The sequence below is a fragment of the Phaethon lepturus genome, unplaced genomic scaffold (assembly GCF_000687285.1).
Source record: "Phaethon lepturus isolate BGI_N335 unplaced genomic scaffold, ASM68728v1 scaffold5623, whole genome shotgun sequence".
In the NCBI taxonomy this organism is placed as follows: Eukaryota; Metazoa; Chordata; class Aves; order Phaethontiformes; family Phaethontidae; genus Phaethon; species Phaethon lepturus.
The window spans coordinates 31,950-50,132 of record NW_010531341.1 but is presented as its reverse complement, the minus strand read 5'-3'; the positions used below and the strand labels follow the sequence as shown (position 1 = coordinate 50,132).

General features: G+C 36.6%; 1 pseudogene; it reads right to left on the bottom strand.

Annotated features, from left to right (window-relative positions):
* Positions 1-464: 464 nt before the first annotated feature.
* Positions 465-17,859, bottom strand: LOC104618824 (annotated as a pseudogene).
* Positions 17,860-18,183: the final 324 nt, after the last annotated feature.

The window sequence follows — 18,183 nt, the reverse complement described above, 5'->3', positions numbered from 1 at the left end:
CCCCTGCAAGGACCAGGGACATCTTCAACTAGATCGGGTTGCTCAAAGTCACGTCCAATCTGACCTTGAATGTTGCCAGGAATGGGGCATCTACCACCTCTCTGGGCAACCTGTGCCAGTGTTTCACCACCCTCGTTGTGAAAAAATTCTTCTTTATGTCTAGTCTGAATCTACCCTCTTTTAGTTTAAAAACATTACCACTTGCCCTATTGCAACAGGGCCTGCTATACAGTCCCCATCTTTCTTATAAGCTCTCTTTAAGTACCAAAAGGCTGCAATAAGGTCTCTCTGCAGCGTTCTCTTCTGCAGACTGAACAACCCCACTCTCTCAGTCTACCCTCACAGGTGTGTTCTATCACTCTGATCGTTTTTGTGGCCCTCCTCTGGACCTGCTCCAACAGGTCTATGTCTTTCCTGTGCTGAGGGCTCCAGAGCTGGATGCAGGACTCCAGCTGGGGTCTCACCAGAGTGGAGTAGAGGGGCAGAATCCCCTCCCTCTACCTGCTGGCCACACTTCTTTGGATGCAGCCCAGGATCTGGTTGGCCTTCTGGGCTGCAAGTGCACATTGCCAGCTTATGTCCAGGTTTTCGTCTGCCAGTACCCCCAAGTCCTTCTGGGCAGGGCTGCTCTCAATCTCTTCATCTCCCAGCCTGTGCTGATACTGGGGGCTGCCCTGACCCAGGTGCAGGACCCTGCACTTGGCCTTGCTGAATTTCATAATGTTCACTCAGGCCCATTCCTCGAGCTTCTCCAGGTCCCTCTGGACCCTGATGCATGTCAACCACACCACTCAGCTTGGTGTCATCTGCAAACTTGCTGAGGGTGCACTCAATCCCACTGCCTATGTCATTGATGAAGTTATTAAAGAGTACTTGCCCCAGTACAGACCCCTGAGGGACACCACTCATCACTGATCTCCATCTGGACATTGAGCCATTGACCACTACCCTCTGGATGCCACCATCCAACCAATTCTTTATCCACCCAACAGTCCACTCATCAAATCCATCTTCCTCCAATTTAGAGAGAAGGATGTTGTGGGGGACTATGTCAAAGGCCTTAGAGACTTTCAAAGTCCTTATTCATACTGTGATGAAAAAAACATGAAAAGTAATAATGTCTCTGTGCAACATCAGTTCTAGATAAAACTGAACAGGTTCCTCAATGAATCTTTACCTTGACTTCTAGTTCCTACTGTGATCTGGAGGTTTTTATGGGGTAACAGTCATTGTCTTTTACCTGAGGATTATCAAATTCCTACTGTCTGCCTTTTCTTCTTTGTCCTTTTTAATTTTAAATCAAAGTGTTTTCTTTCCACATGATGTACAGGTTCTTCTTTCACTTTTTTTTTAAATTACTATTTCTTGACAGATTGTCCTCGATTCTTTTATATTCTGGTTGGACCAAATGCTGTATGTTATTGAAGTTACTATGGAAGAATTTAAAAAAAAAAAAAGAATAAGATATGGAACTATGCTTGAAAATGATCAAATATTGCCTGTAACATGGAAAAGCTGAGAGGTGGAAAAACTGAAGGTAGCAGAAGATAGTGTTAAGCTAAAATATTGCTGGGATACATATTTCACTTAGGCTTGCTTGCTGTATGCTGGCCAACCTTGATTAAGTGTCAAGAATATTGAGTAATCTGGATCCTGGGGAGAATGTTTTAACAGGATAAAACAGCCATCTGAAAGCTGATTTGCCCTTGATGCAAAATTTATTGCATCTGCATGCTAATGACCTTATTTCTGCACCTTCAGCCATAACACAATTTTATACTGTCATTGTATTCCATGCACTAGAACCATATTGTCCAAATTAGGATTACCCCAAAAAGGTCTCCAGAAGGAATTTGGGTATGAAGATAATGGCATTGGTAATTTAGAAGATGCCAGTTTTCTTTTTTGCATTGTGCCCCACTCCAGTGAAAAGAATAATGGTGCAGCTTGGAAAAAACATTTGTAAGGTGAAGATACATACTATCTGTATCCTTTTGTGTGTACTGGTAACTTAATAGTAAAGAAAGTAAAATTAAAAGTAAGGAGAGAATTTTGGTTTGTAACTTGGAGCAGAATTTAAAAAAATGGTGACAAACACACTGGAAGGTAATTTTATTCTTGGCATAGAAAATGTTTGGGTTTTTTGTTAATGAAGTTGTGGGACAAAAATGTGATATATGTATTTGCTAAGACAGGAATATGTTTTGACTGAGTAGAGGGAAAGGTTGTTTTAATACTTGGAATGCATAAGATATTTTATAAGGATAGTCACTTAGGGTTTATAATTTTTTTAACGTGTGCTTGTTGAATACTGTTATGATTTAATGCCACTTTAGTGTGCCAATAAAACTACCTTAAGCTAATGGAAGATGGTGTTGTAAGTTTATTGTGGGGGAAATGCACCATCTATACTTAATTAATTAATATGTAAATTAGACAATTTGAAGACAAAAAGCATATTAAAGAATTACTTGTTTGACTTCTTTCTCAAGGTGATGTCAGAAGAACTGCCATTCATCTTGTTTGTCTTGCAGAAGGGCAAGTGTGAGAATGTTTCCTTAATTTTGGAATTAATTTTGATTCTAGCAATAAAGATAGCTCACATTTTTTTTGTTGTTGGATTTTTCATATGCAGATTTGCTACCTACTTTAACTTTGAGTTTGGACTTTCAGGAGACCAACCTAAAAAATCAACAGTTTAATAAATATTGTCATAAAATACACTTAAAATAACTTTTTTTTGATAAATCTGTAGTCAAATGTTAAGTCTAGATGACTGAAAAATACCACTAGGCTCTGAGACAAGATGTAATTTTTGCCAAACTAGCATATTTTCCTTTTATAATCTTTAATTTTCTTTATTACCTGCAACAACATTTCCAGGCAGTCCCTAGCTCCATTTAATAAGTTGCAAATCATTAACTTTTAAACTATGTACCTAAAGCTTAGAGAATAACTTCTTTCAATTTTGCCACAATTCATTTCTACTTAAAGCATTACAAAGTATTTCAACTTTATACATAGAATAGAATAGAATAGAATAGAATAGAATAGAATAGAATAGAATAATATACATAGAATAGAATAGAATAGAATAGAATAGAATAGAATAGAATAGAATAGAATAGAATAGAATAGAATAGAATAGAACAGCTCAAGTTGGAAGGGACACATAATGATCAAGTCCAACTTCAACACATTTCATTCAGCATTGTTTTTAATGTCTATGCTTCCTAAGGAACTATTAGCCAAATTCAACACTTCGTTAAGCCCTGACCTTTAAGGTTTGAGAAAATCTTTTCACTGTTACATTTCACCATATTATTTTAAAGGTATGTTTAGCAATTTTTCTTTCTGGATGTGTTTTGATGTTGTCAAAGTTAACAACTGCCATAAAGGAAAATCAAATTTCAGTGGTTTTAAAAGGAATGAGTTCTGAAGATGAAAACTATATGTCACTATTTTGATTTCTTTGGAAACTGATCCATAGCATTCAAGATATTTTCTAAATGCACTGAATTACAAGCTGTAGATAAATTTTTACTGCCCATATACTCTGCCTGCACGTGTGTGCGTGAGTATATACATGTAAAAGAAGGGCTGAGAGAGAGGAGAAAAAAAACCTAATTGAAAAATAAAAAAGATGTTATTTTCTTTAGCTAAATTTTGAAGTTCTTTAACCCAAATTCTAAGTGAAGTCTAGATTTCAGCCTTTATATGCCCTGAAGCACAAATTACTGTTGTATTTTAAAATTATTTCTAAATGACACAGTGAGCACCTAGGATAAAATTAACAAACTTAAATTTCATTATAGCTATCATTTTCTAATCTATAAATATTTTTAGTTAATAAATACAGACCTGTTTCTACATTTTAAATATTAATTAATGTTAATTAATGGTTTTAAAAGTATTGATAATTTGGGTTCTTTTTTCAGTTTGCCTCCTCTTATTATTGAAACAGTTTTTTTTTTTTTAATTTCATATTGTTTCAGTAATAATAAACATTCACATCAGCAAATCAATATCTAAGGATTACATGGATATTTTGAAGCTGAATTTGCTTTCAATATTGTTCAAATGCATGGATATATTGACTTAGACAATGTCATTGATACCTGTCTGCTCAACAGGAATTTTTTCTAATTCTTTTCTTTGATATTTTCCTTTTTTATCTATAAAACAAACAAAGAAAAATCTATAAATATATTTTCTTACTTTCAGACACAGTCATAAAAAAGAATGAGAATCAGTTTCAGTTAGGCAAACCTAGCTGGTTTGGCAGCTGAATCTACTATTTACATTAACTTTCCTCTAAATACATTTTCAAATCCTGCAGAAAAAAACAACAATTATACACAAAAATCTGTTTGCTTGTTTAGCTTCTCAATTTTCCAAGCCAAAAATATAAAAAAACAAACCAAACCAAGCACACCCACCTTAAGGTTTTTGGGGTTTTTTTTTAAACTGAGAATGGATTCTCTGTAAAAAAATTTAAAACTATACATAATTTCATTGAAAATAAAAATTTGAGGGTGCTTTTAAACGTTTGTCAATACGTTTTAGGACAGAGAGAAATAATCAACTTTGATCCATCTTTTTCTATGCCACTAATAGCAATGGTTATGAAACATCAACATTTTATATCTCTCTTTGGATTCCTTGTATTTTTATAGAATTTTCAGTCTTTTATGCTTCTTACATTACAAGTGAAAAAGAAAAAAGATTAATCAGTACAATTTTTTTTTTTAAATCATAAGAAAAAGAAGTAAGACACAAACTACTAAGTCATATCAAATGGAGAAAAAAGCCATGAAGAGGTTTCATAAATGCTGTATTATAAGGTTAGAAAGAGAAAAATAAAGAGAAACAAATGTTGAGAGCTACCTCCTGTCAAATGTTTTAAGACTCAATGAGCTGATGTGGAAGATTTAATAGCCAGTAAACCGGTGTAGCACATTATTGCAAGCTAGGAAAGATGGAACTGATTCTTTCTTAAATGGGAATAAGAGGCTTTCTGTGTCAAATGCAGGAAAGGATATGTCTCTCTCCATTGTAAAGTTCAAAGACAGCCATTAAGTGCTTGACACTTTTCATCATCACTAATGAAAAGGTATTCTTAAACCTGATGCTGACTAAGAACATTCTCATCTGAAGACAACATATAAAAATAAGTAAATAAATGTATTAAAAAGAGGAAGTTTTTTTCTTCTATCTTCCTTGCTACCCTCTCCCCTCCCCACTTTAAAGCTAATTGCAATATTATTGATCAAAGACTAACAGATAGGCAACTGACCAATAAAGCTAGACTGGTCACATATCTTCTCTACACTACATCTACTACGTCAAAACTTTATTTGTTTTGGGCATCGCTGATTTTGTAACATATGAGAATCCTGGAAATTTGAGTTAGTTCTGTAAACTTTATAACAGAGATCACTCAGTGCCATGCCTTGTTAAAGAGTCTTGATGAAGGATTGCTTCATGTATTGCAGAGATCGTATTTGTGCTAACCCTGAGACTACAGGCAACACTAACAGAAGCGCATCACATTTTGTGTGATAGCATTACAGTACTCCAGTGTCCCACACTGCTAAGACTCTCCTAAACAACATACTATGCAAATTATTTATGGCATTCAGATTAATATTAGTGGATGCAAGCCATAAAATATGCTTCTTGGAATTTTAGAGTCCAAGAAACAGTTTTTATACCTAACTTCAGATCATTACTTCAGTACAGTGCCCATATGTTTGGAGTGCCACTCTTTGTCAATAAACTTCTGCCCTGCTATGTGAATTAAAGAAATTTGACACTAAGTCTCTGTAAAATAAAATTGTTTTCAAGGCATTTTAAATTGTAAGTCTATAACCATTTAAAATGTAAGTTTATTGAAAAGTATTCATTATTTAATTAATGAAAAAACAAAATATATGTATGATACGTTCTGTGTTTATAGCTGAGATTCACAGAATCACAGAATGGTTGAGTTTGAAAGACAACCTCTGGAAGTCATCTTGTCCAACCCCCTGCTCAGGCACGGCTACCTAGAGCCAGATGTCCAGGACCATGTCCAGACAGCTTTTGAATCTCTCCAAGGATGCAGGTGCCACAGCCTCCCCACGCAACCTGTGCCAGTGCTCAGTCACCCTCACGGTAAAAACGTGTTTCCTGACATTCAGACAGAGCCTCCCATGTTTCAGTTTGTGCCCATTGCCTCTGGTCCTGTCATTGGGCATCACTGAAAAGAGCCTGGCTCCATCTTCTTTACACCATCCCTTCAGGTATTTATGTACATTGATAAGATCCTACCTGAGTCTTCTCTTCTCTAGGCTAAACAGTCTCAGCTCTCTCAGCCTTTCCTCACATGTGGACTGCTCTTGTCCCTTCATCATTTTTGAGGCCCTTCTTTGGACTCTCTCCATATGTCTATGTCTCACTTGTACTGGGGATCCCAGGATTGGATACAGGACTCCAGAACAGTAGCCTTACCAGTGCTGAGTAGAGAGGAAGGATCCTCTCTCTCTTGACCTGCTGCCAACAATCCTAATGCAGTCTGGGATACCGTTCTTTGTTGCAAGGGCACATTCTTGGCTCATGTTCAACTCAGTGTACAGCAGGACTCCCAGGGCCTTTTTGGCAAAGCTGCTTTCCACGTGGTTAAACCCCAGCATATACATGGGGTTTTTCCTTCCCAGCTGCAGGACTTTGCACTCCCCTTTATTGAACTTCATGAGATCTTCATCAGCCACTTCTGCAGCTTGTCACATTCCCTCTGGATGGAAGCACAACCCTCTGGTATATCAGCCACTCCACCCAGACTGGTGTCGTCCACAAACTTGCTGAGGGTATACTCTGACCCATCTTTCCGATCATTCATGAAGGTGGTAAACAGAACTGGACCCAGTGTAGACCCCTGGAGTACACTGCTATTTAATGGTCTCCAACCAGACTTTGTGTCACTGATCACTGTTTTCTGGGCCTGGCCATTCAGCCAGTTTTCAGTCCACCTCACTATCTGCTCATCTAGCCCATACTTCATCAAACTCTCTGTGAGGATGTTATGGGACACAGTGTTAAAAGTCTTCCTGAAGTCAAGGTAGACAATATTCACTGCTCTCTCCTTGTCTACCAAGTCAGTCATTTCATCATAGAAGTTTATCAAGTTAGTCAAGCATGGCTTCCCCTTCGTGAAACTATGTTGATTACTGATCACTTTTTAGTCTTTCATGTACCTGTAAATGGTTACCAGGATTAGTTGTTCCATCACGTTCCTAGGGATCAAGGTGGGTCTAACTGGTATGTAGTTCCTTCGGTCCTCCTTCTTGCCCTTTCTGAAGATGAGTGACACACTTGCCTCCAGTTCTCAGGCACCTCTCCCAGTCAACATGATTGTTCACAGAATATTTTGACAACATTGTAATGACATCAGACAGCTCCTTCAGTACTCATGGGTGCATCCCATCACAGCCCACGGACTTATGTCCAGTCTGCTCAGGTATTCTCTAACCTGATCCTATTCCACCAAAGGTATGTCTTGCTTCCTCCACATTTGCCTTCTGGTCTCCAGGCCCTGGGATTCCTGAAGGCTGGTCTTGCTAGTAAAGGCTGAGGCAAAGAAAGCATTCAGTACCCCAGCCGTTTCCATGTCCTATGTAACCAGGTCCCCCATCTCACTGAGCAATGGGCCCATATTTTCCCAAGTCCTCCTTTTGTCACCTATGCACTTACAGAAGGCCTTCTTGTTGTTTTTGACATCCATGGATAAAATGTATTCCAGCTGGGCTTTTGCTTTCCAAAATTCATCTCTGGATTCTCAAACAATTTTTCTGTATTACTCTCAAGTTTCCTGTCCTTGCTTCCACCCTCTGCATGCTTCCTTTTTGTGTTTGAGTTTGGTCAAAGTCTCCTTGTTCGTCAACACAGGCCTTCTGGTATTTTTGCCTGACTTCACATTTGTTGGGATGGACAACTCAAGCATGGAGTGACTGATTTTTGAATATTAACTAGCTTTCTTGGGCCCCTCTTTCCTTCAGGGCCTTATCTCATGTGACCTCTCCAAGCAGACCTTTGAGGAGGAGGAAGTTATCATCAATGCACTCTATGAACCTCCTGGATTGCTTGTGTCCTTCTGTGCCGTCACTCCAGCAGATATCGGTGTAGTTAAAGTCCCCCATGAGGACCAGGGCCTGTGAATGTGAGGCTACTTCTATCTGTCTGCAGAGGGCCTGATCCACTTGTTCTTGCTGGTCAGATGGCCTATAGTAGGCACCCACTGTAATGCCAACTTCTTTTGTCCTCACCCAAGAGAACATACAGGCTTCTTTATTTTAATCCCTCATGATATATGAATCTTCAAAGAAATTTATAGATATGCTTGCATATGTCTGTGATATATTTTACCCTAAAGGTTTGACAAGTGGACCAAAAAATCCAACAGACTGAATGGCAGAATATAGACAATAAGTCACATTGCAGAAAAATGAAGACTAAAGACCAAGTTATTCATTGTACACTACAGTACCAGATTTTTGGTATGGTAGTGCAGCAAACCACTAACTTTTCAGACTACACTCTTCAACTCCTAAGTAATTAATTCTTGAAAGTGATTATTCATTTAAGCCCACAACAGTCTGATGTCCTACAGATCAGCTGACAAGACATTTAGAGGGCCAGCATAAAATCTCAAATCTAATGAAAGAGGGAGGTAAGGACCTTCATGCTGACTTTGAGAGAAGATGCAAAAACTGATTCTACAGGTGTTAAACACTGAATGAGAAAGTGGCAAAAGTTTTATCATTCTTTTATCTTGACAAAAATTTGTTATAGAACAAATTCATAAAAAATAGAGGAAGTGTCCTTCTTCCCTATATAAAGTAAATATATAACAAGATAATGACGTGATAGTTTTTGCTTGGCTTTTGTCAAGCAGTAGTAGTTTTTCTTTAAGTACAGTTGTTCATTATATACTTGGTAATTAAATGAGTAAAGTGAGATTATTCACATTTAATAAATTCTAAGATTATAATTTATGTTAGTCATCCAAGTAAGGGAGTAATCTTCTTTGTATCTTCGTTAGTGTCTCTGTGATCATCAGTTTTGGTTTAGGAGTCCTTGCCTATGTGTATGCTGTTAAATAAAACACCAGGTTCCAATCCTTGACACATTGATTAAGCCCTTCCAAAAATTAATTTGCCTTATCTTTTTGTCCTAGGTGTTCTGAGTCTAATGGGATTTCCCTATGCCCAAATTGTTTATGTTATTTTGTCATCTCTGTATGTCTGAAATAAGAAGTTTGGGTTATGTTGTTCCTTTCAACAGTGGCAGAATAAAACTGGATGTGCTACATGCCCTGGGATGCACATGAAAGAACATGGGAGGACTGAGGCTGCAAAAATTGTCTTCTGAAGGAGCATCAGAACATTGTAGAGGTTGCAAAGTACCAAATACGGTGTAGTGTCTGCCCCATTGCCTTTTGGAGAGGTTTAGGAAGTAAACTATTCCCTGACAATGTCCAGGTAGTATCTCAAGGAACTTAAGTTGAAAGAGTCCCAAAAAGAATTATGCAGTGAGCTGCCAATTAAGTAGTGTGGACTTAAGCGGTTAGGCTTGCTTCATGAGTCTCATTTATTTAGCAGCACAGACGTATCTATCTGGTAGGATCCAGGTAATATGATCACAGGAACAGGCCTAGGCAAAGGCAGTGAAGACACCAAACTTTATGCTTTCTAACCAACTTGCATGTGAACGAGAATTACTGGGCCAGATTTTAACTGGCATATAAATAACAATTCCTTCTAGGCAAATGGGAACAGCATTGCTGCCATCTTCTAGATGAGTATTACGTTTGTTTTGGGAGACACTGAATTCTCACTTGTTGGTTGTTGTTCAGCCAGTCATTCTACCTTGCTTGTCAAAGGATATAATGATCTTTACTCCTTTCTGAAGTCATTTGAAAAAGGCAGTAAATAAGTTATGCATTTATCAATATGCTGACAGGCTGAGTATTTTTATCTCAAGGTTTCACAAAAACTTATAGGCAAAAATGATGACTAAACACCTGGATTTTAGTAAGTTCTTGAAGTTACTATTGATGACTAATTTAATGTACTTAAACAGATATGGACATGTATCAGCAATGGTGGACAGAAATTTGGGGCATATTAGTGCATCTAGTGCAGAATAGCTCCAGACAATTTCTTAAGTATCTAACTCAGTCCAATACCACATATTTTATTTTGTTTGCTTGTTTGTTTGGTTTGATGGTTGTTTTTTGGGGTTTTTTTTGTTTGTTTGGGGGGTGTGTGTGTGTGAAGGGAGAGTAATTCTCTGTGATGTTAAAACAGTAGTGTCATATTTGACTGGTTTTAATCGTGCTTCAATTTTATCAAACATTACCACCAAATTCATTAGGGACTTCTTGGAATATAGCACTTCTGAAAATTAGTGCTACTAAGTGAATTTTATGGGTATAAAATCTAAAATTAGACTCCACAGACTGAAATTCAGCTCACCTGATGATCACCTACATCCCCACAGCTAGTGTTTCCTTCTAGGTAGATACATTTAAAGGCCTAAAATCACACAATGAATCATCAGTCACAGGCTTATAGGAAAACCTTGTCAGAATTACTTTTTATTAGAAGAATGTGGTAGGGAAGAAAATGTTGTTATAAATTTTAAATATTTTTTCATATATTGCAAGTTTTTCCATGCAGAACTAAGTACAGAACAAAGAACCAGGTAATTTAAGAATCTATATGTACTGCAGGAAGGGATTAGATTTTGTCCCATGGTAATGGCTATTTATTTACTCTGTTACACGTTGGTGAGAAAATGAAAAGTCATCCCTAATGTTGATCTGCATCTCTTCAGCCCCAGCTGGAAAAAGGCAAAATGCCATTATAGCCCAAAGCCATTTCACTTAACTTTATGCAGCTGACAGAGACATTTAAATTACGAGAATATATTCCTATGTCTGTATTCCCCGTGTAGAGACTTGAATAACTCCAAAACTCATCTCACACATGAAATGGATTTCATTTCATATGGAATTTGTCTAGCCACTAGCAGATACTTGGAAAAAAAATTGTTGCAACTCTTACTGTCCATGAGAAAAAATTTCTGTCACAAAGTTTATTTAAATATGCATTTAAATAAAAATAATAAAAAGTAGCTGTGGTTGCAGTTTCAACTGCCTAGGCAGCTACCTTGAGATCTGGAAAAGTTGAATACTGTATTATTTTCTTCTGGTAGGTTCCTTTTACTATGATCAATCTACTTTATATCCCTATTGAATTCTGACTTCTTGTAGGGGTCATTGTTTCTTATTCGCTAATAGTTCTACTAGGGATGTGCAAACTTAATATCTTTCTACCATTTACTGAGTTAGCTGAATCACAAGGAACATGCACATGTTTTATGAACTCTCAGGTGGGTTACAATGTACAGAAATGAAAACAATATATGTGATATTTGTAGAGTCAGCTGGCAGCAAAAAGACAAGGGGGGAAACATTAAAAAAGCCTTGTTTGGTTTTTATGGTGACTCTCCCAGGTATAAATTGACTATGATTTGTTGGGGTTTTTTTCAGAGATTGTAAAGTTATGGTCCTGACTGATGTTAAAGATATTGTTTGCCAAAGGTACAGATTATGAGTACTACAATGAAAAAAAATAAAATAGTACCATGCATATTACACTTCTATGTACATACTGTATAGTAAGACTTACTTAAATATATTATTGAACAACAGATGTAGACAAAGTTAAGTCATTACCAGTTTCCAAATATTGGCTTATTTTAAAAACATTTAACTGTTTCAGAACAGAACAATTTTGCCTAAATAGTCTCCTAAACCCTTCTACTAAAGCAAAGGTTCAGAGGAATGTCAGATGTTAATTTGACTGAAAATTAGTCAGAAACAAGAGTATGAAGTGAAGTTATTGCCATTTAAGGGCTTTTTAATTAATATTATTTCCATTAGTTATAACCTTTCAGAAGTACCACAACCCCAACTTTTGTTCATTTGATGTTGTTGATACCAACTAATGGACTTAACTATTTTGGTAAGTTTTAATGATTGCGTTTCAAGTTATTTGTTTATACTCTATTAAATACTGAAATCTTTGGATATATCTGTTTGATTCTTCCAAGAGATCACTTAGCTCTGAGCTCTGAGCTCTGAGACTTACTTTTAGTTCAAACCACAAAATAAGAAGCAAGAACCTGGGCATGACTGAAGGCCACAACTGCTCGAGATGGTTTCTTTGGAGGCCATAGAGGTACAGAAGGGCACCAGCGTGCAATTAGGTGGGTAGTTTACCACTAGGCACTCATGAACACTGACTGCCTGAGGCTTCTGTGTGGAAAAGGTGTGAGTGGATTATGGGAAATGCTATGTTTATGGCTACTTCTTGGCTCTTTGGTTCCTTAAGTCCCAAGAAAACTGCATGTGGGAAAACTAAGGACCCATAAGGATGTTAGTATTCAGTAAAACTTATGACCTCCACAGTATTTCTGGTAAGGTTATAAATAAGATCTAGTCTGTTCCTAAATTTATGTCCAGAATGGTAAGGTACTAGAGATAAAGCTACTGTGAGAAGCCAGAGAGTTTCACTGGATACAACTATATTATTAAATAAAATAGGCTCATTCTCTGGCATTAAGGATTACTGGCATGTCACAGCTCTACCTCCCACCAGAATACAGTGGCTTTTTCCATCCTACCTGCTGGGAACCACCAATGGCCTAAACATTACCTGTAAGAGTGCTAGTTCACACAAGCCAAAACCATGCCACATGCGAGAGCTCACTATTAAGTGAAGAAAATGCGTAGGGTTTAAATCTGTGTCCTGGTTCTCTTTATTTTATTGTCATATGAACATAGCCATTAGGTTCAAGCTTGAAGATCTTGTGAGTCTGGGTAAATTAGAGTTGAAATGAAGTGATACTTCTGATTTATTAAAACAATAACAAAAATTGTATTGTACCTGAACACAGTTTATGGGAAATAAATCACAAAAGAATGGGAGAAAAGATATCTTTTAAGAACTCTAAATTCTTTCGGTCTGTTTTTTTTTCTTTGCACCTTGATAACTGGATCTCAGTTTCTTTTTTGTTTCTTTTTTTTCTCTCTTTTTCTTTTTTTTTTTTTTTAATGAAACAGAGATTTATTCACCTAAATGAGGGCTGGCTCTGTTTTTAAATTAATCATTCCAAATGAAACAGTCATTCTTTGATGGAAATTGATCATGTTTTCTTCGCAATGTTTTGTTAACATTAGATAAACTATATGAAGAAACTTCAGATTAAGCATAAACATGAGATACATTTAAAGGGACATTTATTTCCTTTTAAGAATTTTGATTGTACAGAATATCTAACAGGAATGGACACATACACATGTGAACACGTCTGTGATGAGATGAAAATCTTGTCATAATATGCTGCTTTCTTTCTATTATCTGTGATGATGCAAAAATTAGATACTTTTCTATTTCCTATTTCTTCCTCACCTGACTCCTTTCACTAAAGAACCATTCTAACAATTTCAATTAAAAAATGATAAGAATGAATGGTCCCACTAAAATTTAAATTTTGAGGAGAAGAAGAAGATGAATGACAGAACTGTCCATACCCACACTGTTTCAGATTTTATAAGTCTTTATTTTTGGGGCTTTCTATAAAATTTGACCAAACATTTAAGCCTTTTTTTCCTGATGTCTTTTTCACATGTCTGTCTTCTTAGACTATTTTCAGTTGTCTAGGTTTGTGCTTTGACAGACAGAAAAGGGTAAATTTCGGTATGAGTCCAGAGAAAAAATACATTGCTTGCTTTGTGTTAATCATACAGTCATTTGGCAGAAAGCTGTAGCTTGTTCATGCCTTGGGGAAACAATTTTAAATTTGGCAGCGTGCTTGCCCTGCTATCTGGAATACCCCCTTTTGCCATCTCTGAGAAAGCTCTGTGGAATTCAGCTAAGCTGCAAACCTCAGAAAATTGCAGGTTACACATGTTCAGGCGGTGCTCAGTCTGTAATACTAAAATAATACGCATTTTAACAAGAGAAATACTGTTTGGGCTTTTCCAGGGAATGGAAGAAAGTTGCTTAAAATGATGAAGGTCTAGATGCAAGCAACAAACAGACCTGTGATTGTTGGCAAGATAAAGCATTCAGCCTCTCACATTGTTGGCTTAAGTCAATGAGCAATTCAACCTATGTATGCCATGCCTCTTAGCTGGCTCCTATAGTCAGAGATATGCCTGTAAAGGCTGAGTTTGGTGCCTATAGTGTAAATCTGACTGTTTTTTTATTTCCTTGATCTAACACTTGTATGATTCCTCTTGCTTTTATTCAGGAAGCAAGGGGGGAGCTCAACAGTGGGGTCTTTATGTTTCAAATCCCACTTTGGTCAGCTTCCAGAATGAAGTAGGCTTTTTTTGTGTGTGTTCACCTAAATTCAGTGGTGTTTATACAGCCTCACAAGAATAATGTATCTCAACATTCTTTTAAAAAGTCACAAAGAAATGTTGTTAGTACTGTTGTTAGAGGGCAAAACATGATAACTTTATTTCTAAAGGTTCAAATATAAGACGGCAAATTATATTCTGCCATTCAGTATGTTAGATAACTGAAGCTAGAACAAATCTAAAGATTTCAGGGTCATGAATCACTGTTCCAGGTTCGGCAAAATTGTAATTCAAGGAAAAAATATATATTAAAAAATCAAATTTATATTTCATAATCCAAAGGATAAACATGTATGTTATCTATACATATGCCATAGCACATTGCTTCTAATAAACTGCAGATTTCCAGCTTTTTCAATACAGAATATGACAGCAAGAGTTTATGATTCAGGGACAAATACTTGTACAGTCATTATATATCATAGAAGGTGGTAATACTTAACACTTTTTCAACATTTGCATGTATATTACTAACTTACATATGGCTCTTGAACTATGCAATGCATATTAATTGATGAGTTCTTGTATGATAGAGCATTTCTGTAATGTAATAAGGAGAAACTTTAAAAAGAAGGGAACAGAAACCCTTATCACATTGTATACCATAATTATATATATTTATATGTGTATATATTTCTTGGGGTTTTTATATACAAATGCTCATAGATAGATAGATAATCATAATAAATATGTTGCATAAGTAATCAATACAGAAACCCTCACAGAACCAGCATTCCATCTATTATTTTTGTCTATGGTTAAAAAAAAAAAAGTGTGGACACAGGTCCCAGCTTTTGGTATACTGATAAGTGATTTGAAATCAATTAAATCACTATGTATAGCCTGTTGTGATATATAAGCAATAAGAGTTTTGCTTCAGCATGAACTATACATCTGGACCTCACTCTTGGTAGCAAAGAAGAGATGAGGACAGACTTAACAAATAAGAACTAGACTAATAGTCAACACAGTAGTTCCAGCTTCCTGAAAATGGAAGAGAAATCGTATTTATCTAAGCGTTCAAGCACCTCAGAAAGATTTAAACAGAATGTGACACTAAAAGTAGACAAAGGTTAGAGAAGCCTCATTTCTGACCCAACTGGTTCACTGATACCAAAAAAATGACACTTCAGAGAATTACATTGTGGTATGCAGAAGCAGTTTGGGAATTGAATTGCATCAATATTTCACAAAAAAATCCACTGATTTTCTTTACTCTCATTCTGAAAATATATCCCCTTAAGCAGTCATATGAACTCTATTCAGGTTCTAAACAGAGTGAAAGTGCGTTGACCAGGAATGTTCAACTCACTCATTATTAAATGCAACTTTCATAACCATTTACTGATTTAAGAAGCGTATTTTAATATAAGTACCCACTTCCTTGAAATATCTTTAGAGCAAAATCTCAAGTTTTCTGGGAATGTTTAACAAAGAGCTAAATGATAATAAATAAAAAAGTTTCATTCTTTTAAAATTATTTTCAAAGAAAATAAAGAAAAAAATTGTTTTCATTAACTCTTGTTAAAGGAACTGGAATTTTGTGAAGGAAAGTGAAAGGTGTCTGAACTTTAGATGTTGAAAATAATGAAGAATGTATTTTTTGCCAGGTCAGATCAGCTCAGGCATTTTAAATACAAGCTCTGACTTCACTTGGCTCATTTTTATTAAGTTTTGGGAACATTTTAACAGTTCTAAATCAAGTCTGGTTGAGAAATGCCAATCAATAGCAAGCTATGCTGTGTGGTGACATCTCTCAACAGTGGAGGTGTGTCCAGGATATCTGTTCACAGGCCTGTTTAGTCTCTTTGCTAACCCATTTCATTTAGACAGAAATAGACCAGAGCAACACTAATCCACAAGTGGTTTCAATAGGAAGGTGTGGGTGGAATCTGTGAGGGAGAGAGATAACAAATCTAGTAGTTGCATCCAGGTGTGCGATTGTTTCTACAATGAAGATCTATTTTCTTATCCAAAAATAAGCTATATCAACATTAGTTTTGCTTCTTCATTACAAGTTATATTTCTATAATAACACCATTTGAAAGTCACACCCATAATCAAAGTAGTAATGTTGATATAAAGGGTATGCATTCATGAGACCCTAGTTATACTAGGACTGGGCAGGTGTCTCAAGAAAATTATGTAAAACTGATGTTGAAAGGACAATTCTGCTGGTATTCTTTTTAGCATATCCTGACACCATAGTAAAGAAGGCAGTATTTGAAACTGATTCAGAAACTACATGATGCAGGGCTTGCGTGAGGCAAAACCAAGCTCATCTGAATATTTCAAGTACCTATTGAATAATAACATAACTATAAATATTTAGGTATTTCCTCAAGAAGACTTGTAATATTTTATTCAGAACAGATTTTATGTTGCCCAGGTACCATTTAACATAATTTCTCTATAGAGATCTAGTGGCTATTTAAACAAAGATGATAGATACTCCCAGAGGTGACGTGATTATGCTGACTTTTATTTTTACAACATTCTATGAATAGTATTCAGACTAGTAAATCTACTCACTGTAGCTATTCTTAAAGGTATTTTTCAACTGTTTTTTTTTCTTTTTTTTTTTTTCTTAGGCTGTTGCATTATGCAGTTGATACAAACGTGAATTTAGCAAGCATGGAATTTGCTAACTGTGTTACTCTTGAGACTGACAAATTTTCAGTATAGCTGTGTGGATTGTATTTGAGCTAGTTTTACAATGGTCACGGTCTATAAATCTGCTGAAGGAAGGCAGCAAAAATTTTTTCATGCCTCTTTGCAAATAACAAAATACTTGATCTAGCTATCTTTTCCCTAAACCTCCATATTTTATTCCTGCCTTCCTGTTTTTTTCCCCAGAAATACGACTGCTAACATCCTTCCTAGCGCAGCAGAGATTCTGGTGCTTGTGGCTGCTCTCACTGATGGATGGGATGTGTACTTAGAGCAGTAAAATGGTATGTTTGGAGATTTGCTGAAATCTTGGTCCCACTTCTGCCTCTTCCAGGAAGTAATTCAGCCTGTGTTATCTGTTAAAAATTTTCTGCACCTCTGCGACACATCAGAACTCATAAAGGCAGCAGGGAAAATGAGCAGCCTGCCATGGCTTGGGCACTTTACCTGTGAACACATTTAAGGAAGCACAAGGGTGGTCCAAAGTGCCTGGATTTGCCTAATGATGACACTTCTGTGTACCAATTAGCTTGCTGTAAACTGAGTTTATCTTCAGGATAAGCCACTTTGCAGACTAGTAAAGCTGGCATCAAACTTAACCTGGTAGACCATTCTTCAAGAGGTGAATGTAGCTGCAGCTCGCAAGTGAAGAGAGTTAATTTCTTCTGGACAGCTGCTTGTGGGTTATGGATTTGGCCAGAGATGCCCAGGGCCATATAGTCATGTTCCAGCCCCCCAGAAGCCCCACAGCACAGAGCTAGGTGGGTAGGGCTGATGCTTTTAAGACGTTCAAAGGCCCTGTCCCTGTACCACACCCTGAAAATCAGGGCCACAAGAGGCATCAAATAGCGCAACAGAAAGTGCCTAAACTTGCCTCATCCTGTCATTGAAACCATATCTACTTAGACAAGTATGTAAACGTATATTGTAGGACTATTCTTCCACATTTTACCTGCTCAAATGCTCTTTCTCTTGGTCTTCCCTGTATGTGAGTGTGCAACAGACAGGAGAATATGCTGAAGAGGGGAAAGAGCATAACC